Raw genomic sequence first — 16,964 nt, 5'->3', positions numbered from 1 at the left:
CCATCTATCTTACAAAGGTTAAATGCATGCAAGCCGAGATCTAAAAAAAATTATGCACAGGCCACAGCTTACATTTTAAATGTCAGGTTTTCCCTCATTTCATTATTTAAAATAATTTAATTTGCATGTACGAACAAAAGATAGGAATTTTTCATTTCGCTTGCAGTACTTATTTTATTTTTGTGGTTCTATGAAACCACAAAGACTGCTAGCCATAGAAGAGTTAAACTTGCATCAGCCTAGATGAAATTGTGTTATGATGATACAAATTCCTTTTAATGAAAGCCCAATCACTGCAGATTGCATAACTATTTAAAGGTCATGCTCATATATTTTGGCACTACTGTGATGGTATGTACACAAAGAATTATTTCTTTTTTTTCTGCCTTTGCTTCTCTGCTTGTCTCTGTCTTTGTTTGTCGGCTTGTCTCTGTCTCTGTTTCTCGGCCTGTCTCTGCCTTTCTCTTTGCCGTCTCCTCTCCTTTTCTCTCTCCACATTTTTCTCTTTTTCTTTTTGTTTTTCATGTTCTCTTTTTCGTTCTCGCTCTCTGATTTTCTGGCGTTCCTTTTCACGTTCCCGTTGGTTGCTTTGTGCTTTGTGTACACCACCCACGATGGCTGCAGTAAAGATCATCTCTCCATCTACTTTGTCAGTTATCTCTTCCTTTTGCTCTTTCTCTGTGCTCTCCCTGTACTGCGGAGAAATATGAATAGTTAGTGTAACATCAGGTTTGCATTTGTTCTACATAATGAACACATATCACTGGTCCTATTACATGTTTCTTTTACTTTAAAATGGAGCTAGCATACAGAGTATATGGATTGATTAAAAGTGTAAAACAGGGAATAACCAATATGAGCTAATTTATAGTAGTAGTGTATCTAAAATGTATTGTTTATTGTTTTAACTAAAAATATAGTTGTAGTTGAAGTGGTAATGGGAATCGGCATAAAAGAAAAAGTGATTATTGATAGGTTCAGGTTTGGCTTAAGACTAAACTCTGGCTTAAACTTTTATTGGCCTTACTAGTTTAAACCCTTCCAACAACAAAAGGTAATAATTGTTTTGTCTATACAAGGATAATTTAGGAGAATTGGTAGCTTATCCCTTGGTCCTGAACCATTAAGCACTCTTTTTCTCTACACTAGCATGCCCCCTACAAATGTTGCAACACCAGTGTTCTGACTGCTGACTTCATCCCCTTCAATGCTGGCCCATTAATCGTGCATTGTTCAAGATGATGCTATGACCCTGCTCACAGTCTGGAGTGTCGGGCAATGAAGAAGAGCACCACTTGCTGCAAAAGACAAGTAAGTTTTACTCCTAACCTATCTACACGGGAGTGGAACCAACTACAACGGTAAATAATAGTTTTACCCAGAAATCAGAATTAAGAGTTGAATGTATGAAACTTTTAAATTAAACAGAAAACTTTATTTACCCTTCCAGACTGAGCCAGATTTTCCTTCATATATGTTCTCCTTCCCAGACACTGCAGATCACAGTGGGAGGGCTTCAGTAACAGAAGCAGTGTTGGTAATCCAAAATACAATTGGCAGAAGAAGGTACGGTCAGGTGTTGATGGCCAAGCTTAAAACTTGTAAATAGTCATTGATAATGACAGTACCCACAACTCCTGCAACATTTGTTCATCCCACTGTACTAAAAGCAAACGCAGCCTACATAAGATTGGCACCACTGCCTTGAATTCAAGAGCAGTGCATCATTGTTGTGACCCAATCAAAGGAAGCTGCATTTTAATACCAGGCTTAACAGGTTTGTGGAGTTAGAGAAAACTTTACCTGCAGATAAACCGTTGTAAGGTGGACCTAACATCCCATTTAAGTCTTAGTAACCAATATGCCTGTTTAGTGACAGGTGAACATATCTTTCATACTTTATTTGCAGTTCAGATACTTATAACTTTTTTTTATACTTATAACTTTTTATGATCTTGAATTGCTAAAATTACATATGACCCCAGCCCCTTATGCCTCATTTTCCTCACTATCAGACACTCAGGCCATCTAAAATAGGTTCATATTAAGCATGTACTACTGTGCATAATGAAGTAATTAGTCCCCCGGGACTTGTGATGTAATGAAGGGGCTGATAATATGCTTGTCTCTAGAACACAATGTTATTTGCCTGACTTTGTCTAACCTAAGCTTTTTTAAGACCTGTAATAAGAATGCTGTAAATGAGTGTCAGAACTGCTTGTTTAAGGTCAGTGACTCGTTGAAGCCAAAAAATTTGCATGACAGCACATTAAATTAGTATTCTGAGAAGGAGAGCTCAGCAACAGTGGCCTCAATTATTTTTTACTGACAGGTTTTCTTCTGGATTCATGTTTCATACTTTTTACATGTAACAATAAGGATTACATTATCTTTGCTGAATGAAGATTGCATTGGATTCATGAAATTCCATTATATGACGATCGGTTTGTTCATGCTCATGTGATCAGGTACAACACACTTTCTATTGTGTGGTGGCTGACCAGCACTGTGGGATTGCAATTCTAAGTCGACAGATAAACTCACTTCATCCTCTGAGTCAGTCTCTGGGCGCAGACAGCTACAACTCATTGCTGGCTTCTGGGAATGGATCAGGCTTCACCCAGTCGAATATTACATCAGGCGACAGGTTTACTAGGCAGTAATGATGGGGAGTTATATCATATGTCTCTTGGTGGAAAAGGTGTGGGAGTCCTAATAAGGTGGATGTTCCCAACTTGGAAACATTGATTGGCAAGTCAGTTCTAGGAACAAAAATAAAATACAGAGTTAAACCCACACCCATATTTGTTTCTACATGTATATTCCTTTGTGTAATCATAAAAACTAATTGTGAATGTAAAAAAATCAAACATTTGTCTTAGCGTCATGACCCTGTGTAGTTTATCCAAGGTTGTGCCAAAATCTACACAGCACTTCCATTGTCAAGTGCTACCGTTCACAATATTTCTTCCCCAAAGAATCCAAGAGGTCTGCCATAGTTCTTTGTAGTTCACATGAGTTTTTATGTATATTGTTAATAGGGTCATTGAAAAAAAGGAATCACAACAATGAGCAATAGTGATTATGTAAGGCCAAGGTCGAGGAGAGGATTGTACATGGGGTTCAGGAGGGAATCAGAACTGAGCCATCCAACATATTAGGTTGATGATGGGAAATAGCACATTTTCTGCCATCATTGCTTAACTTCTTGTCGACAGCTGAATTTTTTTGCAACAATTTTCAATTTTCGCATGAGTTGAAAGGCCTATCCTAAAAATCACACTTAACACAAATCCAGTATGAACGCACCAGCATAATCAAATCATAAAAAGTACCTCTGTCTACCCATGACTATAGAAAACTGCTCCTCTTCAGTTACCAACCCAAATTACATGATCTCTGGCTACAACTTTTTTTTTTTTTGATGCGGAGAGCCTATTGTTTTTTAACAGTTATAAAGTGACACCATTTAACCAGGAAGATGTCATGTAACCAAAGCCAGAGTTACTTCATATTGCTATGTAAAAAGCATTGAATTAATATGATACCAAGCCAATCATATGTCAGTCTGGCAGTGTATTTTTACCAATTTATTTTCTCTCACCTGTCTATAAATACGATGTAAATGGCTTACACATCCTTATTTTCATGTGTGTGCTGAAAAGTAACACCAGTGGGCTGCTTGTAATTATTATAAATGGATAAAATTAAGGGGCTTCCAGGTGCATAGCTGCCGACTATTCTGGGTTGTCCTGCCTTCTGGTCCCAGCTGGCTTTATCACTATTATAACAATTCAGCTTCAGCAACAAACATGACAACGACAATGTGTTACCTGACAAATTCTGCTTAATAGGTTATTTTTGTATGTTTGTACTGAAGACTATGGAACTAAGTATACCCGTCCTCTGTAATACATTTCTTACCAGAGCAAAGCTTCCTAAATTATACAGAATAAAGGGGCAGGTGTAGCCCCACAACATTTACCTTTAATGCTGCACCTTCCATTGAAGACCATGTCAATGCACTTTAACAAGTGTAAAGTGGATCATCATGCTCACATGAAATGTAAAAAATTTAACATTTCGCATGCAACGTAGTGGTACCTATCTGTACAATAGGTTTAATAGGTAGAATTTCATCTAGGCTGATGCAATAGGTAGAATGAGCACTGAGCACACAGCACCGTTCTGGTAAATGGAGAGGGGAGGGGGCAGGACAAATAAGTGGCACCCCCTGTGCTCTCCTCCATAGGAGTGCACAACAGTTGTTGACCAGGTCAGTGGTTCTTGGATCTCACTCATCAAGGCTGTTACTCTTACTTTTGCTTTACTGCTGACAATTGATCTAAAACATACAGACAGAGAAATGTTGGGACACTTGTCCTGAATCCATACAAAAAGGCAGTCATGAAACCTTCCATATTTTCTATACTGGGTTTCACCTAAAATAATTTCTGGCAAAACACTGATGCTCAGCCAGCATATTGAATATCTAGTGATTGCTGAAAAGCATGATTAGAAGATATTTACACTTAGATCCTAATTTCTATTGAGCAGGGTTTGTCATTTGCAAACCCCCATTTATTATACAGTGCTGCATAACATGTTGGCACTTTATAAATAAAAGATAAAAATGATAATACTTATAAGAAGTATTATTATGGTTATATAATAATTTAATGTCATGTGTTAAAAAGTTACTATAAGTTCCCAGGGGGATTCCAGGCAATCCCCAAGTACTAGGGCTGCTTAATACACTGTTATCCCCACCTGATTCTCTAACAAATCATTGTAAAATGCAGTATATTACTATATTATATATAATATACTTATATTATAAATAGTATTATTAAATTACATTTCTATTAAATAAAGCATGACAAATGCCAGCAATATTGTGTAAAATGTAGTGCTGATTGCTGAGTTACAGCACTTTACACAATAGTTAATAATTCCTTTATGATTCTGAATGAACAGTAATAGCAGTACAACTATAATTTCAAATAGAATGAGCCAGCTCACCATTCTGAAGCAGGTCCGGGGATGTAGAGGAAAAGTTATTAGACATGAAAGAAGGGAAAGTTGTGAATGATGGAGAGGAAACATAGACATATGAGTCTCCTGTTCAGGGGCCACACATGAGCCAGGTCCAGCAGGGACATAATGAAGAGAGCAGCCAGAGGAAGGAAGAGGACAGATAAAACCTATTAGAGGGGGATGTTTTGGAGAGAGGAGGTGGGGAATGGGTTGGTACAGACTGCTTAGTAGAAAACATCTAAATAGAAGAGAAGATTAGACATAGGGGTTTAATAACTAAAAGAATATACACTGTTCACATAGTAGACTAAGTTATCAGCTTGCAAGGGATATTTCACTTAGCTTGGTAAATGAGATAAAACTCTTCTGACTGCTAACCATCCAATTATGTTCTAGCTAAACTCATTTTATTTTAGATTTTCTTGCAGATGATTGGGTATTCTTTGCAAAGTGAACTATACCCAGATTCACTAAACTAAGTGAACTATCTGTTGCAAGGAGATAATTCACTTTGCAATGTGAACAGCACAAATTCTTTAATAAATCAGCCCCATAGTTGTGCCACCTGCCCATAGTATGGCCCTACAGACATATTTAAAAAAACAACTGAGAACTGATATATATACATGACACTGCTCATAACAGAAATGGAAACAGTAGTAATCAGGCTGTAATACACTCACAGTTTGGGGGCTCCAGGTATGCAATGTATAAGGGAACTAACCCAGCCAAGTATCCTGTTGTGCTCCTCATTTCCTTTAATATCACTTCCTCACATCACAATAAAAGGCTTTGCTCCAACTTTCCAATCATGTCAGGACAGGAGTAGAATTATTACGTCTGTCGCTGGGGTGTGTATGAGACTGTATCCATGTGTCTATGTGTCTGTTATTTAAGTGTATTGCAATTTCATTTAAGATGCGGCACTCCCTGTACTGCCCATTTCCCCCGCAGCTAAATAGCTTATTTCATTGTGTCCTAAAAAGAACTTTTTTTTATTATGCAGTTGCTGAAGGCTGGAGTGTAAGTAAATGCTAGAAATAAATTCCCATTTAGTCTGTTTAATATACCAATAAAAGTGTTTTGTTACATCTATTTATGCAACAATACATGTTGTCCATGTCGGCCGCGCTATATTCGATTGATCAGAAACAATTCACTCCTATGGAGGACATAGGGAGTGAAGCTATGTCCTATGGGGTGAAGCTTGCTCATCCTCCCCTGTTTCCTTTTCATTGACAAGAACAGCGCTTATTCATTCATCTATCACTGGAAATGATCAGGAAAGATTGTTTCTAGAAACATCCCTGTGACATTCCTTGGACACCTGTACAGGAACCACAAAAATACCAGTCTTTTTTCTGAATGTTGCATTAGAGATAAAGAATAGTAGTTTTCTGGTACCAAGGTGACCCCTCTGATGATCCAAAGCCTGACAAAGTGCTCACCACCCTTTACATTGACAAGAGGCTTACAGTACATTGTCCACATACAGTAGTGGATGCCAACTGTCCAAATTCAGGCCCCCCAAATGCTGCTTACCTTGTCAACTCTGTCAACCTTGCTCAGACCAAATAAATGTAAGTTTGACAGTATAAGAGGACAAGAGCTTTCTTCATGGATGTATTGTAGATGCATGTGCTGCATCTATTTTTTTTTTCTGAATAAGGTTAAAGAAGGAGAGATATGAAAATGGAGACTAAACTACTAATCACTTGGTTTAACTAAAACACATGTTCCCCATTTTATATTAAAATACTTTGCAAGAAACTAGGTGTTGGGGATCAATTTTTACACATCTAAGGGTGCTCCATGGCCCTTTTCAAGCCCTGCCTTTCCTAATGAAACAGAACATAGTCATACGAGACATGATCATAGCATAGCAAAATACAAACAAGCTACTGGGTTCTTCAGGTCCCGTGTCACCCAGAATACCTATATGTTCTTCCCATATGTTGACAGTCTGTCCAAAATGTGGCATGGAGAGACCTAATCTCATTACTCTCATATGGTCTTGCCTGGCCATTCGTGATTTTTGGATAGTGGTGTTGCACGACCTGGCTCAATGGACAGGCAACCAACGTGAGGCTGGTCCCTCCTTCTGCCTATCCCATGTCAGGGCTAAGGAAACGTCCCTGCAAATGGACATGCCAACTGGATGCAAGATATTAGAACTATTGGCTATTAGGAAGCCTATACTACAGCACTGGGAATGAAGAAACCCCCTGACACTGATGGTATTCACCTTACTCATACACAAGCTTATGATTATAGATAGGCTCAACCCAGTAAGAAATAAAGATCAAAAAAACAAACACTTTGCCACATGGAAGAAAATCCTGGTGAAGGAATTAAACAGAGTTTAGATAGAGGTAATGCAACTGTTCAAACACACGGAATGGTATGACACAAAAAAATTGAAAGGCACACTAGGGGAATTGGATGTGTTATAATTATAGTATATTCTTTTCTGAGGGGTTAGAAACCTGTTGACGGTGATTCTCTTTAACGATATAGCTGCTCAGAGAGCCCATGGGGCTATAGGTGCTGGGTATTTGAAGATATGGTTAGCGGCCAGATTGGGTGTGCCAAGTTCAATGTCCGCGGTCCATGGTTCTTTAGGCACTTGCACTGTGTTTTCTACAATAAATATTAGATCTTGTACATGTGTACAGGGAACTATAGAATACATAAATCTGATTGTGAAGGAGAGGATTGGCTGGAAGTAGCAAAAGGTGGTTTGTTTGCAGTGTTATCTAATTGCATTTATATTATTTTATTTCTATACTAAAATGCAAGGAAACAATGTGTAACTTGTAATGGGATATTTTATTAATGTAATCTTGTTTCCATGTCATGCATGTTTAACTGTTATGAAATTTAATATATAGATGCAAAAAAAACTTTATTATTCAGGGAATTAGCCTAATTTTGAGCTGTGGTTGAGTGTATAGATTCAAGTATTTACATATCCTTTACATGCAGTATGCGGTCAGGTTTTCCCCCCTCACACCCAAAGCTGCACCAACTCTATACTTTGAACCCCCATACTGTGTGTTGCTGAATTATGATTAGCTAGACTACCTAAACCAAAGCCTGCCAAGCTCTTCCATTTGTTCCCTGTCACTTGGCACAGAAAAGCCCCACCCTCTGATTGACTGCGAGGCACCATAAATCAGGATGCAGGACGTGTGTTCTGTGGGACACACACTTTAGAGCAAGGTGTTTTCCATTCACCATCACCATCATACTCCCCTTCCACTGTGCACCATAAGTTTCCCAGACTCCTTTTTAGGCATTATTATTACCCAACACATCTTTGCTGTGCAATGTTGTTCTACCCCACCTGCTAGGCACTATTGTTCTCACACATCCTCTGCCGAGCATTGTGGTTCTTCTGCATCTTGGCTGGGCAAAATTGTTCTACAAATTCTACTGGGCAATGTCATACAGAGAAAGTGAAGTCACATGATTGCCTACCCCAACACCTATTATTTGGTCTTTTCTCTCCCATATGAGAAGCAGTAAATCAGTGACAATGTACTGTGACTGTACTACTAAGAAGGAAGCTTGTACATGCAATAAGCAAATATGGCAGGTATGAGTAGCATGTATAGTTATGGAAATAGAATCAAGATTTGTATACACCGTACACCACATTAAAATTAAGGTCCAGAATAATCCCCCCTCCCCAATTCCATGCACCCCTCCACTGCTTATATTTATTTATATGCATATCTTTTTCTAGTGATTTTTATTTTTTATGTAACCTAACAGGTTCACCTTTTTCTGTTGCTGACCGTCCTGGTGGATCCATGGACAATGGACGATAAACCATAGTAATGGAAACGAAGGGAGAGCGCGCGTAGCAGGGTGCCGCTGCCTCGTTCTCCCCCTCTGCATAGAGCAGAACTTTGCTGTATGTACAGCACTTGTTCATGCATCGTGCAGTCCTTAGTAGTTGGAAAGGATCCTGAAGGATCTTTTCCAGCGAGAATTATTGCACATGTGTACCCAGCTTTAGGTTAGGCACTATGATAATGACCATGTGAAATGCTGAGCCTCCATGATTGAAACTGATTGAATAGCGGGCACTTTATGAGGCTGCTGGAGAGGAAAGGGATAAATAATGCTGGGCATGAGGTGGTGCTCCGATTTGCTGCAACTTCCCAAACACACTGTAAGAAGTTTACAGTGTGCAATGAAATCAGAATAGGCAATTTAGGTACAGAAAGGCAAGGCTGAAGCTCAGCCTTAAGCAAATCACTTTGCAATATGCAAAAAAATTTATATATTCCTTTCTATTTATGTGTGTGAAATTGATTTGCTATGCTGCATAAGATTTTCCCACTTCAGATTTTCCCACTTTAGATGCAGTTTTTTTAAAACTGTCACCTAAAATCTGTGCGTCTGCAGAGGCTGAATAATGTGGGTGCCTATACCATCCTGGACAAGTAGGACCAAGGTGTTCAACATTACTGGGCCACTCCGAACACCTGGCACTATTCTAATTTTAGATAGAAAACTAAGAACTAAAAACTAGAAGGGCAGAAATCGTATAAATAAGTTACTGTAGCTGCTATTTTACAAAAGCACCAGGGAAAGAAAATAAAACTAGAATAGAAATTTTAGAGGGGACTTTTCTTTCAAAATGGAATATCATAATATTGGCTTGGTGATTACAGGGACATTCCAGTGGGAAGATGTAGGAGTCATGGTCCATGGTGTGCTGTAGTAGGTCAACTGGTACCAAATACCACTTATGGTATTAAGCAAAAGAAAGGAAAACAATGTTAAACGTTTTTGGAAATTGTTTATTGTTCTTTGTGCTTACCAATATGGGGCTCAAATATGTGGGCTCATTCAGGGTCAAAAATTTAGAAAGTAGGCCTGGGAGATCCCCCTTGTAATGGAATGATAGCAACAGGCCAACAGTACAACAAATCCACTTGTGATAATTAGAAGGAACTTGGGCAGCTTACAATTCCAGAAAGACAAATCACCAGTGCCTTGCATCGACTGAAGATAATTCATTGATGCATATAGAACTGCTGTGAATGAAATAATTCCATTAATGGAAACAAAGAGGAAGAGTTCTGTTTTGTCTCCAGCACTGAATGTGCTGTGAGGTTCAGTAATAGTTTCATGTACACTTTTTCTGAACTAAAAGCTTTTTCTGAACTAAAAGAACTAAAATTACTTTTCAATTAGGAGCTAAAAAGCTGATTTTTACAAGGTTATTGAAACATTTGCATCGTTGTGTAGAACTTTGTATAGAGATGGTGATAGATTTATTCATACAGGTTGAAAGCCAGAAATGTAATACCTGTCATCTTAAGCAGTCATTATCTAAAGGAATGATTAAATGCTGTATAGACAGGCGATTCAGCTACTGTGAATCAGCATGTTCTGTTTTATGGGAAAGGGAGGGACTAAAATAGTTCTTGTTAGTAGTCAGTCATTTAGTAATCACATATGGCAGATTACTACATGGCATTGTGGGACATCTGTATTGTCAAGCACAAATGATTGTCCATGTGGCCAAAATCTAGCACCTGTATGCGTCTTATGTGTGAATAGTAATGTCACTGAGTATTTAAAGCCGACCTAAAAACAAAGTCACCAGGATTGACAGAAGAGACATTCAATGTGTAGTGTAGAGCTCTGTGCCACATACAGGAGACAATGTAACCCTTGTGCATGCATTAGACCAGGGGTTGGCAAACTTTTTGGTCAACTAGGCCATTTCAGGAGGTCAATAAGGCACACTAGGCCAGAAGAAACAAGGAAAGTATTTTTCCAAGCGTGACTGCAAGCGAGCGCATGCTTGGCATCGAAATGCCCCTTGAGATTTGACCGCTTGAAAATGCTGTTGGTGTTGTTGCACACTAAACACAGGGCTTTGTTGCGGCGTTTGACGAAGAATAGTTCGTCAGTCCATTCAGGGTTGAAGACACGATGTTCGAGGTCAACCTTCCGGGGACTGGTAGCTGCGCGTTGCTTCTGCTCTTTAGGTATAGTAATTGGGGTTACTGTGCAGAAACTCAATAATAGCGATAATATTGCATCGTTCATACTGTTTCTATGGTTAAAATGTATAAGTATGTTATTCTGTTGTTATTGTATGGCTGTATAAGATTTTTTTTACAGTGTTAAGCACCCCCTGCCCTTCCCCTCCCTTTTTCTTTTCTGTCGCTCTCCTCTTGTTAAATGTAAGTAAAGAAGTAGAGAAAGACAGGCTTTTAGTGGCACAATAGTTTGATTGTGTATGTGTTATTTATTTAGTACAGGTTTTTATTCTAATCTAGACAAAACTCCACTGTGCTAGAATCTTCTGCTAACACAGTCCTACTATGCTAAACAGCGTGATTTGTAAACAAATGTAAACAAAAAATAAAATTGTTCTCCAATTTCCAACTCGTTTCGCTCAAATAGGGCTTCCTCAGGGGATTTGGAAATTCAGAGTTGTGTCTGTTGATAATTGTCTCCTAAACACCATGTTGAAAAGTGAGATAAATTGAGATACTTATCAGAGCTTATTCTTCTTAGTGGTTAAGTCGTGATCTGAAGTACAAAACTATTAGTTTGGCTGTTCCTCCACATAACTGTTAGATTGTTTTTAGTTTGTTCACCAATGATGGCAGCAAAGGTTTTTCTATTAATAATGCTGTTGCAAAATCTTCCAGGAATGATCAGACAAATATCTAGATGATTAGTTGAAACAACTATATCCTTTAGGGACTGATGTAAGATGTTGTATTCGAGTTATCCTTGAAACTTTATCCCAAAAGAAGAATTTAGCTCAAAGTTTGGTAAGGAGTAAATAATAGACATATGTCTATATTAGTCCAAAGACGGAAGGGAGAAAGAACATACAGCCATGTAATTGGAACTTCAGAGGGATCTTTTTTGAAAGAAAGATTGACCATCAGCAGCAAGCCGCAAAAGGGGCCCCTGTCAGGTTTAATGTTGTACGTTTTCACTCAGTTCAGGAGTTACCTAAACAGGCAAACACATGCAGTTTAACCAATATATGGTGCTTACAGGGTACAAGAATATATGGGATATAGTGCACTTTCATGTTCTTCAAATTAAATAAAATATATAGCCATTATGGGATAATTCTAAAGTAAAAGAGTTTTGGCTCACTTTTTGTTCAAGTACATTTTGATTCTAAGTCAGATTTGGGAACCATACAGCTTGCATTTAAAAAAAAAAACATTTTAAACAATGTATTGAATAACCCGGAGCTGCATTATTTGCTTCTTTTATATCTTGGCGAGTTCTGTTTTGGATGAGGTGATAATTTATAGTCTTTTATCTCTGGTTTGCAGGAGACCCGAAGCTGAAAACTAAAATATGATCTAAATTTTCCACTCATATAGCAATAGGATAAGATGATATAAGATTCATTCCTTCTGTTCCCATAAACTTTAAAGATGTTATGTATGTTTGTAACACTTTAACCCAGACCTTTATGGTGTTTTGCTTTAATTTTGTTATTTGTTTGCAGGTGACTTCATTGACTGTAGTGGAATATCTAGATTATGTGATCTTGAGCATAGGCATCAGCAGATCCAAAATTTGACAACATCTAACAAAAGATCTATCATTTGATTTCCGTTTTCCTGTCTGAAGAATAAAGATTAAATCTGTGCATATCTGTAGTGCCTCCTATTTTTTAGACTCAACTTAGTAAGTAAGAATTTTAAAGATTCAATAATTGAAAAACACAACAAATAGAGCCATATTGTAATTCTGTGCCTTTCCAGATCAACTTTATTATGTCTCTCTCTTTGTGGCCACACAGTTCTGTACACTGCAAATAATGAATTCTACTGGTGGTACTGGCTTGTGACATTGTGAAGGTTGTATACCTGTCACCAAGTTATTCACCTTTACAAAGTTTGTTTTCTCAGATCTTATTAAGTTCTGATCGGGATCCTGGTGCCTAGAACTTTGGGTGGGATATAGCCTCTAGTCCACATCTTACACAAGTTTATATAGATGGGAACTGACTGAGACTCCATCATTCTCTCTCTGATATATGAGGCCCTGCTACTGGATGAAAGGCTGACACAATGCTTATAAAGTACACATGCTGTTTGGTAAAGGGAATTTATTAGATGTCACCTGTTATTCAGGAACTGACATAAGTTTACTTAGTTGCTCAGATGAACAGATGCTTTCTTTGGACTTGGACTTGTAGAAAGCCATTTTACATTTAACTGCATTTAAATTGTACATAATATGTCACCTTGCTAAAAAAAGCACAGGACCTTGGAGTTTTTGGGAGAGGTGCCCAGATTGTAAGATTTAGCCTCACCTTGCCAAAATGTTGGAATGTTGGATTTAATCACCAAGCCAAATAGAGAGGGTGAATCTACCAAACAGGAAAACGGTATAAAAACAATGTATACCTAAAAAAACAATACCTACTTGAGATGGGAAATCTATACACAGGATGCTACTTTAAATTTTCTTTTAAAAATTAGGTTGTCTGGCTATTATGCTAGTTTACATGCTTTAAAGTGAACCTTTCTATTATCTAAACACATGAACACATTGGTACTTTCATACGGTAATATGCTCCAACAGCTTTTTTTCACAAAAACCTTCAGATTAAAGTTCTTATTCATGTAAAATGTAACATTCTTGTCAACATTTGACTGCTAAGCCCTTATCTCCATCTCTAAGTTCTTTTTCCTGAGGAATGATGTACAAAAGCTGTGGCATATGACTGTCAGAGAAAAGACTGTATTTTTAATGGTTTTTCACCTTCTTTTTGCTGTGTTAGACATATGATTGCAGCACCCTAATTAGAACAAACTGGGTTTCTGGGTTAAAAACTGGAAAGTTTTTGATCCTAAGTTTTGATGTATGTAAGAAAATGACATACCCCTGCTGTGCCTTTACTTACGCAGGCTATGAAGAAATAAGATACAAAAAATGATTGGATAAACCCAGAAGCGATGTTGATTTTTCTTCTTTTAGCTTTTAAAAGTATCAAATGTAATAATACAAAAAGAGGTTTTTTACATCCTGTTAAACAAAAGGGTTGCCAGGTAATAGGTGGAACTATTAGAAAAAAAGAATACCACTTATCTTTACAGGAAAGCCATCGATCTGTCCACAATCCCGGCCCATTTGGACCCACGCCACCCCATTTTCCTTCATTCCATCACAGGCTGGACACTGGATGCCACCATCTTCTTCAGTTTTTTTCCTTCTTCTGCTGACAATACCCGATCTTGCAGTGCAGAGGCATGGGATCAGGTGATGCACCTTCCCGAAAATTTAAGAAGAAAAAGTGCCAATTTCATGTATGCTCATGCGTGAGATCAGGACTTTTTTTACATTGTGGGAAAGCTTTTTCTACACAAGCTAAACTTGGCTTCGGATACGTGATGTAGTTATCCATGTTATGGATATCTACATCATGGATGTTAGACACCCTTTTATATAGTAAAAAAAGACAACTCTAAAAGGATTTAAAATGCTGTCTGCAAACTTTCAGACAAATTGATGGCAATAATTTTTAAATATACCTTCTAAAGTGGTTCAAAGTATTTAAACAATGTGACATCTAGGCAGCATTGCTTTTCCCATAAAAAACAGTAATGGTTGCTTCCAAAGCAAAAGTATCAAAGCTTCATGGTCCTTATGATCTTACATATATGCAATACCTCTGTCCTGGAACAATTATCCTGTCTTTTACTACAATGGTTCTCTTTATTGACCATGTCCTTGTACTATATCCTTTACATCCCTTTTCCTATATCTTTTTATGTCTCCTAAGGGGGAATTTAAAAATGAACTTGCAACACAATGGTTTTGGGAAATAAACAAAATTCCTGTAGGAATCTTGTTGCTTAGAAGAGGGCTGTTGGTGTAATGGCAGGGCAGTGCTTGGTTCTATCTACGTTAGGTAGCAAATGCCATGGCCACATTTAGTTAGGTCTGCAAAAGCCCTTTAAATGCAATGAAGTCATACATTCTTGCTGCAAATCTGATTTATTTATCTGGCACAAAGCTTGCCCTTGTGATGTTTATTGTGAAACAGCTGACTAACATCAGCTGCGTTCAGATAAGAGAAAAAAAGTGAATACCCTAAAAAAAGAAAAACCTCATTCACATGTTGGATGTAATTAGTGAGTTAAAAGTCGGTGTTGTGCTGTTTTTATGACCATTTGTCCACAGTGGGTTAATATCCCTCTGATGTTTTGTGGACCATTTTATTTCAGTTGTGATCTTACTCACATTGTTAATTAAACTATGTAAAAAGCACTCATGCCTGAGGTTTTAAATGCATAAATCGTGGCCCTGGGTGTCATTAAATCTGCTACTTAAATGCCAGACTTGTTTATAGTATTATTATGAAAAAAGGTGTCTTTGTTGTTGGGTAACATGTAGTTGTCTGATCACAAAAAAATGTATCTAAAGCCAAGAACAGATGTGGTAGCTTATTAGTTTTCATTTATGCCATTTATTTGCCATTTTGGATTTTTCCCTGATGACCTTGTCAGTAATATATTTCTGTAGAGGGGTGACATCGTATTTATGATGGTCAATCTAGGGAAAGAAAAATGAAGGAACTACAGAACACATCTGCCTCTGCAATGTGTTGTCGGATTACTAGATTTCTGTTCTTTTTTGCATTTTTAAAACAAATAATACTCAGATGTATTGCAATATATTTAAAAGACCAAAAGGAAGTATGTAAGGTTAGTTTGTTGTTGAGGTTTACATTCACTTTATGTATGACATGCCAGTTTAAAGGTGCAAAAATTTTTGTGTTTCCTAAACAATAGTTAGGAATAAATGGACTTGTGAGTGTACATGTATTCCCACCCTCACCATAGACAATACTTTTTAGAGCCAGCACTTGCCAAAAGTACAACTGCAAATCTCTTGGTGTATGCCCCCATTAGTTTAGCACATCTAGCTATTGGGATTTTCATCAATTCCTAAAGGCAAAACTGATCTAAATCCTTCAAGTTAGATGAACTAAGTTGGTGTACAACAATCTTCAAAACATTCCACAGATTCTCAATTGGATTAAGGTCTGGACTCCGACTAGGCCATTCCAAGAAATGTAAACGTTTCGCTTATGACCACTGTAGTGTAGATTTATCAGTGTGTGTATGGTCATTGTCCTGCTAGAAGGTAAGCCTTTATGCCAGTGTCAAATCACTGGCAGACTAAAACAAGTTTTCCTCAAGAATTGCCCTGTAACCACAGCCATCCATCTTTTCTTTAATCCTGACTATCTGTTCTGTCGCTGCCAATGAAAAATATCCAGACAGCATGGAGCTGCCACCATCATGTTTGATTCTGAGAATATTGTTCATGAGACGAACGGTGGATGGTGTTGTATTTGTGCCTTGCATGGAGTGCATTGTGTTTCTTATGATGGCCAGATAGTTACACTTTAGTCTAAAATGACCAGAGAATCTTCTTCCATGTGTTTTGGGAGTCCTCTTTCTCAAAGGATGACAGTCTTCCTTCTCTCCCCTATGCTGCATCAAATACAGCATGGTTTCTAACATGACAACATGTGATGGCATTATTTATAATGCAATATCCCACCTGACAAATTTAGTTGCTTCAAGACATGACACATGTCCCTAATAAAGTTGCCATTGCCCTAAGTGAAAGAAGTTCATGCTCCCTGCCTTTGCATACTGATACAGAAGATAGTGAGTCTCTGCTTGTATAGCCAAACCAGCATATGTAATGTGGAATTCCAACAGATGGGCATGTCACAGATCAATTTTTAGTATAGGAGACCATTCTGTTTCTACAAGAATTTTTACAGTGTAGGGTTTTCTGGCTTTTCTGGCCATGGCCAAGACATCTTGCCTGGGTTGCTCTTCAGAAATCTGTTGATCACCATAATCAGCACATACAAAGCAAAGAATATGTAT

General features: G+C 37.8%; 1 long non-coding RNA gene across 1 annotated transcript; it reads left to right on the top strand.

The window, feature by feature from the left end:
- The first annotated feature begins 599 nt into the window (after positions 1–599).
- LOC140333523 (uncharacterized) lies at positions 600–12,696 on the top strand. The gene is made up of 3 exons (XR_011921383.1): positions 600–729; positions 1,150–1,311; positions 12,551–12,696. It is a non-coding gene; the product is annotated as an uncharacterized lncRNA (long non-coding RNA).
- The last annotated feature ends 4,268 nt before the right edge of the window (positions 12,697–16,964 follow it).

This window comes from Pyxicephalus adspersus, chromosome 6 (genome assembly GCF_032062135.1).
Source record: "Pyxicephalus adspersus chromosome 6, UCB_Pads_2.0, whole genome shotgun sequence".
NCBI lineage: Eukaryota > Metazoa > Chordata > Amphibia > Anura > Pyxicephalidae > Pyxicephalus > Pyxicephalus adspersus.
Note: the sequence above shows the minus strand (reverse complement) of the source record. Positions and strands in the feature narration are given on the sequence as shown.